We start from the raw sequence: 16147 nt of genomic DNA on the forward strand, positions 1-16147 counted from the left end.
TTCTTTATCTTCTTCTTTATCAGTTTCATCTGCCGGCTTGTGAGTTTCCTCAACTGTCTATTCTCGTTTTTGTTCAGCTTCCTTTTCTTCATGTTGTTTGGCGTGGTCAGCTTGCTGTGTAGCTTTTGTTTGGTGGGTGAACTCAGAATCTTTTGCCTTGTCAGTCTCGGCCTCTTCAATGGTCTCTTGGCCTGGCGGTGATGATGGTGGAGTGGGCATGGGCTGCTGGTCCTGTTGTTCCGGTGGCGGTGAGGTGGGTCGAGGAGATGCCTCGCCTTGCTCTTGAGTTGCTCCTTCCTTAGCTTTCTTGGTCGCTTCTTCCGCCTCTTTCAGCTTCAAGGCCTCTGCCTCTTGGTAGATTCTTTCTAAATGATCCTTGGGATCCTCGGCCTCTTTCCTTGAATGGTGTTTCGTTCAAAGTCCCTTCAAGCCGATGGGTACCCACTTTTTTGGGTTTTTTCCCTGCGCTTGCCTAGTGCGCTGATACGCCTGTTTTTCTCTTCGCTTGCTTTTGAGCTGGCTCCTCTTGGTGAGCAGCCATAGCTCATTCGCTTCACTTCTTCCCTCCTAGCTCTTTTTTCTCCGTTGTCAGAGCTTTCATTGCTATGCTACTCGGATGAACTGTCATCGGATTCATCACCTGATTTAAATGATCGCTTACCAGATCTTGTAGATCTTGGAGAGGGTGGAGCTACCAAGATCCATGTGTTCTGATCCGGGGCAGGCGGTAGGTTGTCGGCCATGCCGATTGCATGATAGGCTATTCTGGTCAATACTTCAGGCGCGCCCAAGTAGGTTATCTTTCCCTCCTTCTTGGTGGCTTTCAATGTTGTTAACACATATTGCGCATGGTCCACAGGTTGTCTGGTGGTTGACTTCATAACTTGTGTAAAAGTGGTGGCCATGGCGTGATGTGGTGTCGTGTACCTTGGTGGCCTTTTTGCAAAGAAATGGAAATGTTGGTGGTACAGACGGGCTGGCTCTTCCACTTGCTTGTGGATGAGATCAACAAATGTAGCCGCAGCTGTTTCCTTTGTAAATGTGCCCGCTGTTTTTCTAACTCTTGCCCGCATGGTCATCCCTTCAATGGAAAATCTGAGTGCCTCTGCCACTATTTCCTTTGTAATTACAACCTCTACCTTATTTCCTTGGTTGTCTGAGATTTGGGCAGTTCCGCGTTCCTTGATGGTGGACAGAAGCTCGTAAGCCTTCTGAAAGTCAACTCCGCAGGGCTCTTGTTCATAGAAGTGTTGGAGTCCCAACCGGCGGTTAGCCTCTTTGGTTTCTGGCTTTGCTACAACATCATAAACCTCTTTGGGTAAGAGCTGCAACTCCACTGGATGCCCTTCTTCACTCTTAAATCTGCCCGTGAAGACCATGGTGTGGTGTTCTTCTAACTGCTCTTTAGAAAGATAAGATGCCTTTGCTGCCTTTGTTGTCTCGGGGTCCAGTTGATATGGGGGTAGTTCTTGCAATTTCTCCTTTTGTTTAACTTCTTCTTGGCCTTCTAAGCGGCTTGCATTGCTCCTGTTCAGTGAATAGAGTGCAAAAGTTAGCGGAGTTGTCAGATTTTTCTCCAAAATGTCCTTTTAGACTGAAATGCTGATAATCTGGTCCAAATTGCTTCAAATTAATTTTTGAACAAGCAAAGATGCATAAAATCATGCAAGGAACAAAAGTGTATGGTCAAAACAAAAATTTGCAACCAAAGTAAATAATCGAGATTATTTACAACTGGGAAAAATTTCAACTTTTTTGCAAACTTGGCTTTATAGGCTTGAAGTATATGCCAATTACATGCTCTGAGGGAAATATGGGCTCATTTGGATGTACAGGGTGAGAATGGTACCAGATTTTGGCTTTAGGTCTCTGACACAGTAGATATAAAGAAAATTTGAGATTTGGAAATCCAAATTGACTCAAAATTGGCTAGTGGGCTTATCACATCATGTACTTTGGATATATGATGACAAATTTTCAAAATTGCCCCATTTTGGCCAAAAAGTAAATAATTGCGATTATTAACTTTTCTTCCAAAATTGACATTTTATGGTACAGATTGGTTCTAGGCATGGTATAGACCTTGGGTATGAATTATGAGGTGATTTGAATCAAGAAAAGTTGTCCATAACCCAAATTTTGGCTTTCACAGACTTCTTTGCTTTTTTGGCATTTTTGCAAGTAATGGGTGGTCATTTTGGCTCATCCTTGATTTTTGGTATGTAATAGGTGTGTACACATGATAGGTGAGGTGAATTGACAATTTCCATGCAAAAATGTTGCAAAAGTAAATAATCGCGATTATTTACAACAGTGACAAAAACTTTGCATTTCACATGAATTTTGACCTAAACATGTTTCATACACCTAATACAAGTCCTAAATTGAATTTGGTCAAGTTTGGTCATGCCGGCATCACTTTGTGCGCTGTTGACTCTGAAATCACCGTTTTTTGTGACTACTCTATCTGTTGGGTTGGTCGGTCAACTTTGAGGCTTTGAACTTGTCCGTAACATCATCGTGAAGCTACCTGTCCAATTCTGGCTCATTTGGAGTCAATTTGGCCGCGTATGTCGAATTTGACGTTTTGTAACCTTCAAGCCGTTTTCCGCTTTTCAAGGGCTTTACTTGATGGATTTCTCCAAACCAATCATATATATTGTATATGAACCTCATTAGCAGGCCATTTGTGGAGTAAGGTCGAAATTCTTGCCTTTCCCAAAAAACCCTAATTCTCTACTGAGGACCCCCTTGACCCCAGCCGAATGATCATATGATGGTATGGAATAGTTCTATTATGTTAGGGCATGCTATGGTTCAAATCCCATCCGATTTGGTCAAGCTGGCAGGCCGCTATGGTCACTTTTAGGTCGTAGGTCTTCGTGCACTGCTCGGCTTCTAGGGTTTTTACTAGGGCTTTGGACTAGCTACCGGCCGTACAAAATGGATCATTGATTAGTAAGGAACTTACACCTCATGTCTCGTGTGAGACGGCGCTGAAAAAGGTCAACTGTAGGCTCTGGAAATGACGCGCGAAAGAAGCCGAAATGCTCTCTCTGCAAAGCTCCAAGTGGAAATGAGGTCGTTTTAGCCTACCCTGGCTATCTATACCCGGACTTCTCGAATCAAATTTCCCCAGATTCCCCCGTTAGTCCTATTAGGCCATGAAATCTATGTTAGGCTCAAAAATTTCCAAAATTGGATTTCTGTAGCTCATTCTGCAAGAATTTTGCAAAAGTAGGCTTGACCGCCTAATTTATGCTTCCCGCTTCCATCTTCTGATTTTGTTGAAAATTTTTGTGCTTGTCCACCTTGTCTTTTTGATCACCATCATGTATTTCGTTTTTCCATCTGAGCTTTCTTGCTAATTATTATTAATTTTTGACCTTTTTATTGAAAAAATCAAAGAAAAATAGAAAAATGCTCTAAAAAAGCAAAGTGAAAATCCAATAATTAAAAAAATCCCTTGAAAAACACAGCTTTATTGTTTTTTGTCGGATTTCTCCAATTTTAAGCCTTCCTATCAGCAAAAATGATGAAAAATACCCAAAAAAGGACTATTTTTGATGATTTTTTGATAGCATATACACTATTTACACTCATCGAGGAGATATTATCGATGACTTTTCCCCAGTTGATGAATTATAAGGGCATTATTAGGTAATTTTGCAAAAAATCACACGTTAACATATGAAACTTTTTCCTCCCTCTTCAAACATTGCCCTTAATTACTTAGTATTTAGTAGTATTCTTCCACCCCTCCTAGATGGCGTTCTCCGGGACGACTGTGTGCATGGGTTGAACAATTTTGTCTATGCATAGCCGTGATTAGCTCTACTATGATATGAAGATCAATGCAATTCAACTCAATATGCTGTGCAAGAGTTGGGTCTTGAGTAAATAACTCAAGGGTTTTCGATGTCGAGCTTTGCTGCTGGTGTCTTCCAAATAGCAAATCCTGTAGCCTTTGTGATCTCTTCTTGATAGTACCACCAGGGTGTTTAAGCACGCTGATTGCTTGAGCTGTTGGGAGCACTTTAGACGGTTGTCGAGCTTTGTTGGGGTTCTTCAACACAAACAGAACTAAAGTGTTGACAACATGTCACACACACTAAAGATAGAGTAAAACAAAGGCAAATACATTCAACTCATCAGCATTTCATTATTCACCAACTTCCGACACAACAGATTGCAGAACAAGCATGAAGCATAGAGCAAGAGACTACTCAGTCGATTCATCTTGGTCCACAACTAACTTCCATTTTCAACCCCAAAAATTACATTCTTGCGTGAACAACAAGACCTTTAAATAAGAATTCCTAACAGTTATAGCAGTTACATCCGATTGACCAAAAATCCGACTTATCAAAGTCCGACTGACTAAGTGTTGATTGACTAAGACATAAGTACAGTAATGGTCTGGTGCAGGGTCAACAAGCTTTTTCTCGCCATTGGTAGCTCTGTCTGCTTGGTGCATAGTTCTTGAGAGCCACTGTTTGATTGGTTTCACGTTGTGTGGAGAAGATAAGTGCTCCTTTTTCTTCCAAACCTTTTTCATGTTAGGTTCCTTGTTCATAGATGCTCAATTCTGTGCTTGAATCCTTGGAACCATCTTCTGTTTCTCTGGTGAAATTTTAGGCACCCAGATTTGATTTGGTTTATCCAGAAGTTGTGCCTTTGGTACCCAAATTTGCCTGACTCCTTGCATGCTACTTGCATCATTTGTTTGTCGAGGGGATGGAGAAGATTTTCTTCGTGGATTGGTCCTCTGATTGCATCTTTTCCATTCCTCTTTGCTTGGTGCAATGGGAACAATGAGTTGCCCTCCTTTAAGTGATAGCTTTAGCTGATTTGTATCCCAATCTGGTACTGCTTTGTATGTTCGCATCCAAGGAATACCAAGAATCATAGTCTCATTCATGTGTTCATCAGGCAAGTAGACAAACTGATGCGGCCATGAACATCCATATACTATCACATTCAAGTTGACCACTCCCAATGTTTGAGTCAGATTCTTGTTGCATCCTTTGATTATCGTTATTCCTGCGGTCAATGCTTGACTTGTTGCTTTCTTGTATGTGGAATAACTGACTGCATTCACTCTAGCTCCTGTGTCTACCAAAGCATTGGTGCTATGATTGTTGAGCTGTACTTTGATGCGGAGATCCATTCCATCTAACCAGTTGTCATCTATTGAAATTGAGTCTTTAGGTAATTCCCATTGTCGATCATCTAGTTCCAAAGTGTTGATGGGAATTAGTATCTGTTCATTCTTGAGAGCAGCTTTATGCTTGAGTACCCGAAGTCTAGCTTCCTCTTGGGCTTCATCAATAATCTTCCATCGCTTGATCTTCCTTTGTTTGGCTGCATGCATTCTCTCTAGCAACTCATTGGTTAGTGGCAAATTGTATTTCTTTAAACGACATCCACTAATCCAATTAGCCATTGCAATGTTCACCATCTATGGTTGACAATTTTACTACTCCACTTGGAGATACATCTTCAATGATAAATGGTCCATTTCCCTTTTTCTTAAACTTGGGAATGTGTTGCTTAGGGGAATAGACTAGAGCTAAGTCCCCTTTCTTGAAAATTTTGGTGATTGAGTGGGAATCAAAAAACTGTTTTTGTTTCCTCTTTTGTGCATAAATATGAGCTACAGTGGTTAGCCTTTGCTTGTTTAGCTTTTCCAAATCTTCAAGTCTTTCTGACAATTCATGTCCAGTCCACTCAAGAGTCTGTGCTACCCTTAAGGTCGGCAATAGAAATTCTATTGGCAGTATGGCATCAAGACCATAAACAAGGTTAAAGGGTGTAGCATTTAAAGCTGTTTTGAATGAAACTTGATAAGCCTATAGAGCAGCATAGAGATTCATTTCCTAGTCAGTCCTTCCTGAACTAACCACTTTGGTTAGTACTGAGCTAAGAATTTTATTCGTATGCTCAGCTTGCCCGTTTGCTTGTGGGTGATAGGGAGCTGATTTGTTATGGATAACCATAAACTCATTTAGCAGATATTCTATTACCTCGTTGAGGAAATGAGTTCCCTGATCACTGACAATCTCTATTGGCAGTCCATACCTTACGAATACATACTCATATAAGAATGCAGCAGTGGTTCTGACATCATTCTTTTGAGTCACTTTAGCCTCGGTCCATTTGGTCAAATAGTCCGTAGCTACAATGATATATTGAGCTTGGGTTCTATAAGCAGGTGGCTGTATCGGTCCCACAAAATCTATACCCCATTTTGCGAAGGCTCTGGCCCCCATCATTGGTCTTAAAGGGAGGCTGTCTACTCGTGTTGGCATTTTTTCTCGTTGACAAGCATCACACCTTCGAACATATTCTTTGGCATCTGCAAAAAGTGTTGGCCACCATATGCCTGCCATCAAGATTACTCTTGCAGTGGTCTCACTAGAAAAGTGACCTCCAACTAATCTAGCATGTGCTTGTTCTATAATCGGAATATACTTGTTTTCATTTGCACAAAGACGCAAATGTTGATCTTTCCCTCGCCGATATAATTGGTTCCCAATAAGAGCATAGTCTCTTGCTTTCGTTTCAATTGCTCTTTGACGGCGTTTACTCATATCCTTAGGAAATGTTTGACTTGATAAGTAAGCAACCAAATAGTTACTCCACTTAGGAACAGGTGACATTTGAAACAATGTTACATGAGGAATGGGTTGTTGTTTTTGACATTGAGGGCAATCTCTTACAAAAGATCGAACATCTCTCCTCATAGTCGGCCAAAATACTCCAAGTCTTAAGATTCGTTGCATAGTTTGGTATTCTGTAAAGTGAAGTCCTACTATGATAATATTTGCTTGACTTAGGTACTGATCCCTTTCTTCAGGGTTAATGCATACAAGCAATATCCCATCTCAATTTATTTTATATAGCCTCCCAGCTAGTAATTGATACATAGCCAATTGCTCGATTAAATCAACTGTGATAGGAAGTGGTGAATCCACTAAGACCATATTAGGTATTTTGGTAAAAATCTCACATTATGGGAATCTCCAAATCGACTAAATTCATGTAATTTGGGAATTTTCCACTTAAAGTGGGAAAAATTGAGGTGTGTGGTTAGTAAATAAAGTGAAAATCTCATAGGATTGTGGTGTTGATAAACACCAAAAGTCAAGAGGATGTACAACACATGGATTTGAATAATAACTATAAATTACATAAAACAAAGGAAGATACAAAAAAGATTTTGTTTACAAACTGACTAGTATAGTCACAATAGAAGCTCCACATAATTCTACTCCACATTTGATACCATATCTGAACTTTGATCCAAGTGTGGTTGATGTGCACGAGTGAGGCCTTCTTTGGCTTTTAGAGCATGCATTTCTGGAATCTTTATTCTAGAAAATGGTCCTTCTTTGTTGGGTCTCCAGGACCAAACAATTGCATCTATAGTTTCCCACACTTGTGGGTCCTTATAGTTGACAGCCCAATAACCCTTCCAACAATTGCTGTAAGCTTGAGTATCTATCATCCCACTTTTTCTCGCGCAAGGTGCCCAATATTGAATCAAGAGTAGGCTCATTATCAATGTCAGATAAAGCCATTGCAAGCCACACTGGATAGATTTCTGTGTCACTCGGAACAAGCATAAGAAAGTCACCTTGGTGCACATCAGACATAGGGTCAAACTGTTCCCTTGGCCTATCTCGTTGAGGCCCACAAAAATGATCGTTCAACTCTTCAAGGCCTAGGAATCTTTCTGCTCCTTGTTGCAAATTCATTGTAGGGATTTGTAGGTGAGAATATTCTTGAGTTTTTGGCCAAAACATTTCATACAAGACTCCCTCTGATATGATTGCTTTTCCAATCTCTTCAATTACCTTACTCCAATAATCTATCACGGGTCTATAATATCGCGGAATACTTGAACCATTCCCTAAATTTTTCCAAAATTTTATATAGTTCTTTAGCCCCAAAATGACTTCTTCATGGGCCTTGACATACTCCGCCATTTGTACTAGAGGTGGATCTCCATGTGGTAACATTGGCTTGCCTTCTGTGTCTGTTTTCCAAAGGCGAATACTTCCACTCCAACTTGATACACCTACATGTGCCTTATATTGCATCATTGGTGTCTCATCCTGCATAAGGAACCTGAACTGAAGCGGTTTGGAATGTCCAACAAGTATGTTTTGTCCATCACAAAGATAGCCATCACAATATTGCTTGAAATCGGGGATCTTTGTGAGAAAAAATGGAGCTGGAGATGAAGATGAGCTGTTTCGTAATGTATCCATCAAATGTGGAAAAGTATAGGTTTGTGTAACTCTCAGCTTCTCTGAAAACCTACTAAACATGGCGTCTATGTCCTCATGTGTATGCCCAACCATTAAAAATCCCAGCTGGATGGTTTTGAAAACACCCCTTGCAACAAGCATTGACAAATAGGCAAATAAGTATCGATTTTTGTTTTCCCCTGCACAATTATCCAATTGTAGCAACAAGTTCTCTGGAAATCTGCGAAATGTTGACCCCAATTCCTCTTCTGCAATTTCTGACGACTGCACAATGGGCTCTTTTCCATCACTCAAGTTATGGTAGTCCAAAGCATTCCTTGAGTTCAAAGCATGTAGTAGTGAAATATTGCTCCTTGGAAGTCCATTTGTTACTAGATCACCAAGAGGATGCTTATCTATCCTCTCTAGGTTATGTAAACAATTAGCAATTGAGCCAATTGTAAGATTTGGATCAGTTGGCCACAAACCATTCAAGACAAAGTGTCCGTAATGACCTTCTCCATGTCCATGAGTGATCATGCCAATCAATGCCACCTGCAGATTATATCCTGAATCCACACCCTTGGGAACAATGCGTAATCTAGGAATGGCAGTCTTCTTTTGATCCATCTTATCATGGATTATGCATACATATTTTTGTGGTTGAGTTTCTGAATACGTGCGCCATGCATAATATAGGCTTCTGCAACTCTTTTGTTGTGCCATGTGAACTTCTCTCTCCCTCAAGAGAAGAGCTCTCTCTTCAAGAGAAGGTTTAGCTTCTAACCTTGGCTTGATTGAGCTACAAATATTGCACTTAGAGAACTCACTCGTCTTTGTTAAAGTGACATGTGGGTACTCTTTGTTCCAAATTCTACCAAAAGAAGATTGGGATAGCTTCTTCTCATAGTCCATTTGGTCAAGTGTCGTGTTGATTTCACATAAAATATCCACTTGTTTGTATGTTGATGGAATCACCAATTGAGTCTCTCTTGAGCCATCTAGCAGTGTTCTACTTCTATGTGGCATCTTCTCAGAGTTGTTTTCCACAAACTCATTTAGTAGTGCTCTTGCTAAACTAGTATGTTGAAGTCCCCTTCTCAATGTACATGTGTTCCCATGTACATATTGGCGCACACCATTTTCAAAGTTCTCCTTGTATCGATAAAATGATGTCTTTGGTATTCCATGTAGCTCATACCATGCTCTACAACAAACAATAGAGCCATTTAGCCTGAATTGGTATCGTGACTTCTCATCTTTCTGATAACATATAGAAAGAACATCATAAACATAATTAGTGCGTGATTTTTGAGACTCTCCCCAAAACTGTTGTCGCAACCTTGTCACCATATCACGATTTGCAAACTGGCAACATTTTTGTGCACAACAATCAATGCATGATACCCTTTGAATTGATTTGTTTGAAAGGTAAAAAGTCGAAGCTGGTGCTGCTTTTGATTTTGAGTCCTGTTCATGAAAGTGTATCGTCTCTTCCTTGACAACTGGACAACATTACTCCCATCAAGTTTTTTTCCAACATTGTCATCGTTGGATACATCCTCATATGTAGCATGCATGCCATCAACAGGAACAAATCGTTGTAATGGGCTCCCATTCAACATTGTTGTCTGCTTGATGGGCCACTTTAGCAAAGTGATGCTACCCACTTCAACCACATCATCAATGCTTGCATTTTCTCTTTCAATACCCACACCCACACAATCAGGACCAAGTTCCTGAAAGTTGACATAATCATGTGGAAATACATATAAGATGGTCCCTTCATTCATGGTTTGCATCATTGTGTCATCTTTTAAAAGGACCCTCTGATTTCTCCAAGACTCTCGAATCATTGCTTCAAATTCTGGGCTTGTCATAGGTATTGCATCTATAACTAGAGGATCAGAATGATCATGTTCTTCATCACCATTGTAGCTTTCCTGTGGATCAATTAAGTTCCCATTTAATACAAAATATTGCAAAAGAAGCTTTGACCATCGAACAACACTCCATAATGAGCCTTGGAGAGATGAAGTATCCATTGTAGGAAAAGGTAGGACCACATCCTTCAAGCATTCCTCCACTAGTATGGAGACATTTCCTTGCCCTATCTTTGTACCACCACAAGTGGAATCTGGATCTATTCTACACACACAGCCAATACCAACAATTTCATTGTCAAGTATCATATGTACTTTCTCCCCAAATTCAAAGTCCATCCTGTAAGTGAAAAAGATTACATTGTTAAATCCATAGTTATAGAAAAATACTCTTCAAACAAAAAATCATGCTACAACATGGAAAAGGTTTGCATAGGTTGGACAAGTGGTGAACCTTGAGACCAAATCCTCCTTTCTATATTAATGGAAGCAAGGTTGGAAATTATGGTGGATCTTGAAACCAAAGCATCCTTGCTATATTAGAGCATAGGTTGGACAAGTGGTGGACCTAGTTGTAATACCCACTGCCACCTATCAACTACTATAGGACTATGCTTTCCAATGTCCAAGTATCCCTTGAGGCTTTCAAGGTTGAACACGTGGTGGACCTTGAAACAAAAATCCCCTTTCTATATCAGAGCATAGCTTGGACAAGTGGTGGACCTAGTTATAATGCCCAATATCCAAGGTGAAATACCTTAGGACCTTGCTACCTTGCTTGCCAATGTTTACGTAGCCCCTCGTTTATTTAATGGAAGTAAGGTTGGACAAGTGGTGGACCTTGAAACCAAAGCCTCTTTGCTATATGAGAGCATAGGTTGGACCTAGTTGTAATACCCACTGCCACCTATCAACTACTATAGGACTATGCTTTCCAATGTCCAAGTATCCCTTGAGTCTTTCAAGGTTGAACACGTGGTGGACCTTGAAACAAAAATCCCCTTTCTATATCAGACCATAGCTTGGACAAGTGGTGGACCTAGTTATAATGCCCAATATCCAAGGTGAAACACCTTAGGACCTTGCTACCTTGCTTGCCAATGTTTACGTAGCCCCTCATTTCTTTAATGGAAGCAAGGTTGGACAAGTGGTGGACCTTGAAACTAAAGCCGCTTTGCTATATGAGAGCATAGGTTGGACCTAGTTGTAATACCCACTACCACCTATCAACTACTATAGGACTATGCTTTCCAATGTCCAAGTATCCCTTGAGTCTTGCAAGGTTGAACACGTGGTGGACCTTGAAACAAAAATCTCCTTTCTATATCAGAGCATAGCTTGGACAAGTAGTCGACCTAGTTATAATGCCCAATATCCAAGGTGAAATACCTTAGGACCTTTCTACCTTGCTTGCCAATGTTTACGTAGCCCCTCATTTCTTTAATGGAAGCAAGGTTGGACAAGTGGTGGACCTTGAAACCAAAGCCTCTTTGCTATATCAGAGCATAGGTTGGACCTAGTTGTTATACCCACTGCCACCTATCAACTACTATAGGACTATGCTTTCCAATGTCCAAGTATCCCTTGAGTCTTGCAAGGTTGAACACGTGGTGGATTATTGAAACCAAAATCCCCTTTCTATATCAGAGCATATCTTGGACAATTGGTGGACCTAGTTATAATGCCCCTCCTTTCTTTAATGGAAGAAAGGTTGGAAAAGTGGTGAATCTTGAAACCCAAACCCATTGGCTATATATAGAGGATAGCTTGGACAAGTGGTGGGCGTAGTTGTAGTATCCAATGTCCAAGGTCCAAGGTGAACTATGTAAAGACCCTACTTCCAAAAACAAAGTCGTACAAGTGGTTCTCCTTCAAACCAAAACGTCCTTAGTGTATTAGAACATAGCTTGGAGAAGTCGTGGACTTAGTTGTAATGGTGAATGTCCAAAGCAAACTATTATAGGACCTTGCTTCCCAAATCAAGTTTGGACAAGTGGTGGATCTTGAAACCAAAACCCCCTTACTGTATTAGAGCATAGCTTAGATAAGTGGTGGACCTAGCTGCCATGGAAAATGTTCAATGTGAACTGCTACAGGACCTTGCTATTAAATGTCTAAGTAGAGCTAGCTTCTTTAATGGAATCAAGGTTGGGAAAGTGGTGCATCTTGAAACCAAAAGCCCTTTATTGTATTAGAGCATAGCTTGGACAAGTGAGGGACCTAGTTTTAATGTGTGATGTCCAAAGAAAAGTATTACAAGACCTTGCTTTCCAATATTTGAATTGGTCAAGTGGTTAAAACTAAGTATAAAACTTTGACCATTTTCTTCTCGAATTGCCAAAAAGCTAGTTTTAGACACCCCTAAATGAAAATGGTTTAGGATGGCCTTAAGCAACGTTTTTTCAAAGACTTGAACAAAAGGGTTGCCGAAGAGTAATGAAAATTTATTATGGCTTGAAGTGCCTGAGTATGTGAAAACAAGCCTAGGTTTTCCACGAGGCAAAAGGTGACATAATAAGAACATTGGAAACTTAGGATTGACCATGTGGCCTAAACTTTGGCAAGTGAAGTGGTGGCCAAGTTTTGTGGCACAATGTGCACCTTTGTCCTATAATGTGTTGACCACTTGGCTAAATCTAGGACCATAAGGCCAAACCTTTGGCACCTTAAATTAGTATGGGACATAATCTAGAACTGCTATAGTAAATTAGTAGTATAGTTTAATATGTTAATATTTGTATTTATATTTAAGTATATGCTAAATATTAATTTATGTTCAAATTTCACTAATGAAGAATGTTCCCATTTAGCACTCCAGATGCGGGGTCTTAGGGCAATGCCACAATGGGTGACAAGGCAGCGCTTCCACGGAGGTTTGGGGGTAGCGCCTTGATGGGGATGTGGAATTATAGCGCTCTCGATGGCGGGCTTGGGAGGGCTAATTTTGGGATATTGTTCCGGCGGGGTCCGGGGCAGCGCCCCGGGCGGGGTCAAGGGGCGGGGCTAGGGACAGCGCACAAAGATTTTTTTTTTAAAAAAAGTGAATTTATAGTATAGAGTTACACATGTTTTGCATATTTTCAACCATGATTTCTTTCATTTTGGCTGTGTGAATTGGTTAATGTTTTATATTGCTTTTGTTTTTTTAATCATATGATAAAACATGGACTTGTAGCATACGTGGATTTCTAATAACCCTATCAAGATTAGGCACAGAGAGCGCACCACGAGCAACGAACATAGAGAAAGCAGGCGAAGCAGCAAAACACACAGAAAGCGCACACGGATCGCACACAGTTGGAGTATACGTGCACGTAGAGGAGCAAGCTCGGCATCGTACACAACAACAGGTGGAGCGCACAGGATTGAAAGTTCGCGCACAAGATAAAGAAACAGGGGCAACGTACGCAACGCTTTCCAGAAGGGCATGAGGGCATAGCTTCTTCACACCTCACGAATAGAGAAAAAACAGGTATTTCTCTCTCTCTCACTCTCTGTCTTTCTCCATATAGAGAAGATGGTTCTCTGTAACTCTTCTTGCACACACACTCTCTCGTCAAAAGACAGAGATACGTAGTTTAAAAATATCCCCGCACACATACACATATTCCTACACATCGTCTTCCTCTCTTCCATACATAACCACAGTGAAATCTGTTATCTTGTTGTCTCTCTCTTGAAAATACATGCACATATTCCCACACATCGTCTTCCTCACTTCCACATACATCAACCACAGAAATCTGTTATCTTGTTGTCTCTCTCTTGAAAATACGTGCACATATTCCGATACATCGTCTTCCTCTCTTCCACATACATAAACACAGTGAAATCTGTTATCTTTCTCTCTCTCCTCTCTCTAGAAAACAGGTATTTCTCTCTCTCTCTCTCTCTTTATCTATCTATCTCTGTATCTTGCTATCTCTCTCTTGAAAATACATGCTCATGTATGTGTGCGTCTGTGTTATCTATGTGTATGTATGTATATTTATGTTTTTTCATTGTAATACTCATACATAATGCAGATACACAATTACACTTAATTACGATATGACACATAGTATATATACATACATAAATAATCACAAATAACTAACACATTGTAATACTAGTAAACTTGAATGGAAGACTTACTTGCGTGATCTGTTAAAGTCGATTCTTGTAGCGAGTTCTGGATGTATGCTGAGTTGATTTTCCTCTAATCCATTTGTAGATATGATTGTAACTTCTGTTTCTCAAAAATAGTAGTGTTGTTTAGTGATACACCTAATGGACATAAATGATTGAAACTAGGACATGTAGACCAAAATACGTGTATTTTTTTGGATGAATATATACTACTTTTTGGTGACCCTTACCACAAGTGGTGGACCTTGAGACCAGTGGACTATAAGGACCTCCAAACAATACCTTGTACACTCAATCCTTCTTGGTATCTAGGTTGGACAAGTGGTGGACCTTGTTCAAATTCTCTAACCACTCTCTCTAACATGGTGACATAATTTAGGTGTGATAAATTCATATCTATGCAAACTAATATCAGTTTATTTAGCTTGTTAATTTGAATTTGTTTGAAATTTATGTACACTATAATGTTTTGAGGTTTGCATATTTGAATTTAGGTGGTATAATGATATCTTTTTGTGGTAAACTTGAATTTAAAATCAATTTCGCGTGGAATATTTTTAAATTTAAGTGGTAAAATTTAAATTTTTATAAAAAAGTTTGAATTTTAAATTTTGGAGGGATATTTTAAATTTAGGCAATCAGATTTTGAATTTTAAATTTAGGCGGGAAGGTTTTGAATTTATAGCGAGATCTCCCTTACATTAAGAGAGTATAGGTTGACAAGTGGTGGACCTTAAAGCTACAGCATCCATGCTACTGGACATGATAGGTAGGGAATCTAGTGGAATATTGTATGTATAATATATATGTAATAGATCTAGCTTGGACAAGTGGAGGACCTTGGAGCAAAACCCCATGTAAAACATATCATGCACATTCCAAGTGGTGAGAAAAAATATCATTTAAGATAAAGCCTTATAGGTTGGACAAGTGGTGGACATTAACACCAAGATATTCTTAATGTAATTACATAGAGTGGAAAGCTGGTGAATCTTGAGACCAAACCATGCTACTAGCAATAATAGCTTGGACAAGTGGTGGACCCTAAAAGTAACCCCCCCATCTACGAAATATCGTGGGTTTAAGGTATTTTGATGGAGCCTAGCATCTTGGAGACATGGTGCACCTTGCTTCTCTTCATGTTTCAATGGAGCCTATCTTGGACAAATGGTGAAGCATCCTTCTCTCCATGTTTCAATGGAGCCTAGCTTGGACAAGTGGTGGACCTTTGCTTTTCTCTATGATTCAAGTGGTGGACCTTGGAATCAAACCCCCATGTCAAACCTATCATGGTCACTCCAAGTGGTGAGAAAGAATAACCTTTAAGATATAGCCTTATAGGTTGGACAAGTGGTGGACCTTAACACCCAAATATTCTTAATATAATGACATAGAGTGAAAAAGTGATGAATCTTGATACAAAACCACTCATGCTACTAGCGATAATAGCTTGGACAAGTGGTGGACCTTGAACGTAAACCCCCCATGTTTCAATAGACTTAGCTTCGACAAATGGTGGAGCATCGTTCTCTCCATGGTTCAATGGAGCCTAACTTGGACAAGTGGTGGACGTTTGTTTCTCTCTATGTTTCAATAGAGTTAGCTTGGACAAGTGGTGGACCTTGGAACCAAACCCCCATGTAAAACCTATCATGGTCACTCCAAGTGGTGAGAAAGAATAACCTTAATGATATATCCTTATAGGTTGGACAAGTGGTGGACCTTAACACCCAGATATTCTTAATATAATGGCATAGAGTGGAAAAGTGGTGAATCTTGAGACCAAACCACTCAGGCTACTACCAATAATAGCTTGGACAAGTGTTGGACCTTGAATTTAAACCCCTCATCTACGACATATCGTGGGTTTAATGTTTTTCG

Source organism: Adiantum capillus-veneris, chromosome 22 (assembly GCF_014529385.1).
Source record: "Adiantum capillus-veneris isolate H3 chromosome 22, ASM1452938v2, whole genome shotgun sequence".
Lineage (NCBI taxonomy): Eukaryota > Viridiplantae > Streptophyta > Polypodiopsida > Polypodiales > Pteridaceae > Adiantum > Adiantum capillus-veneris.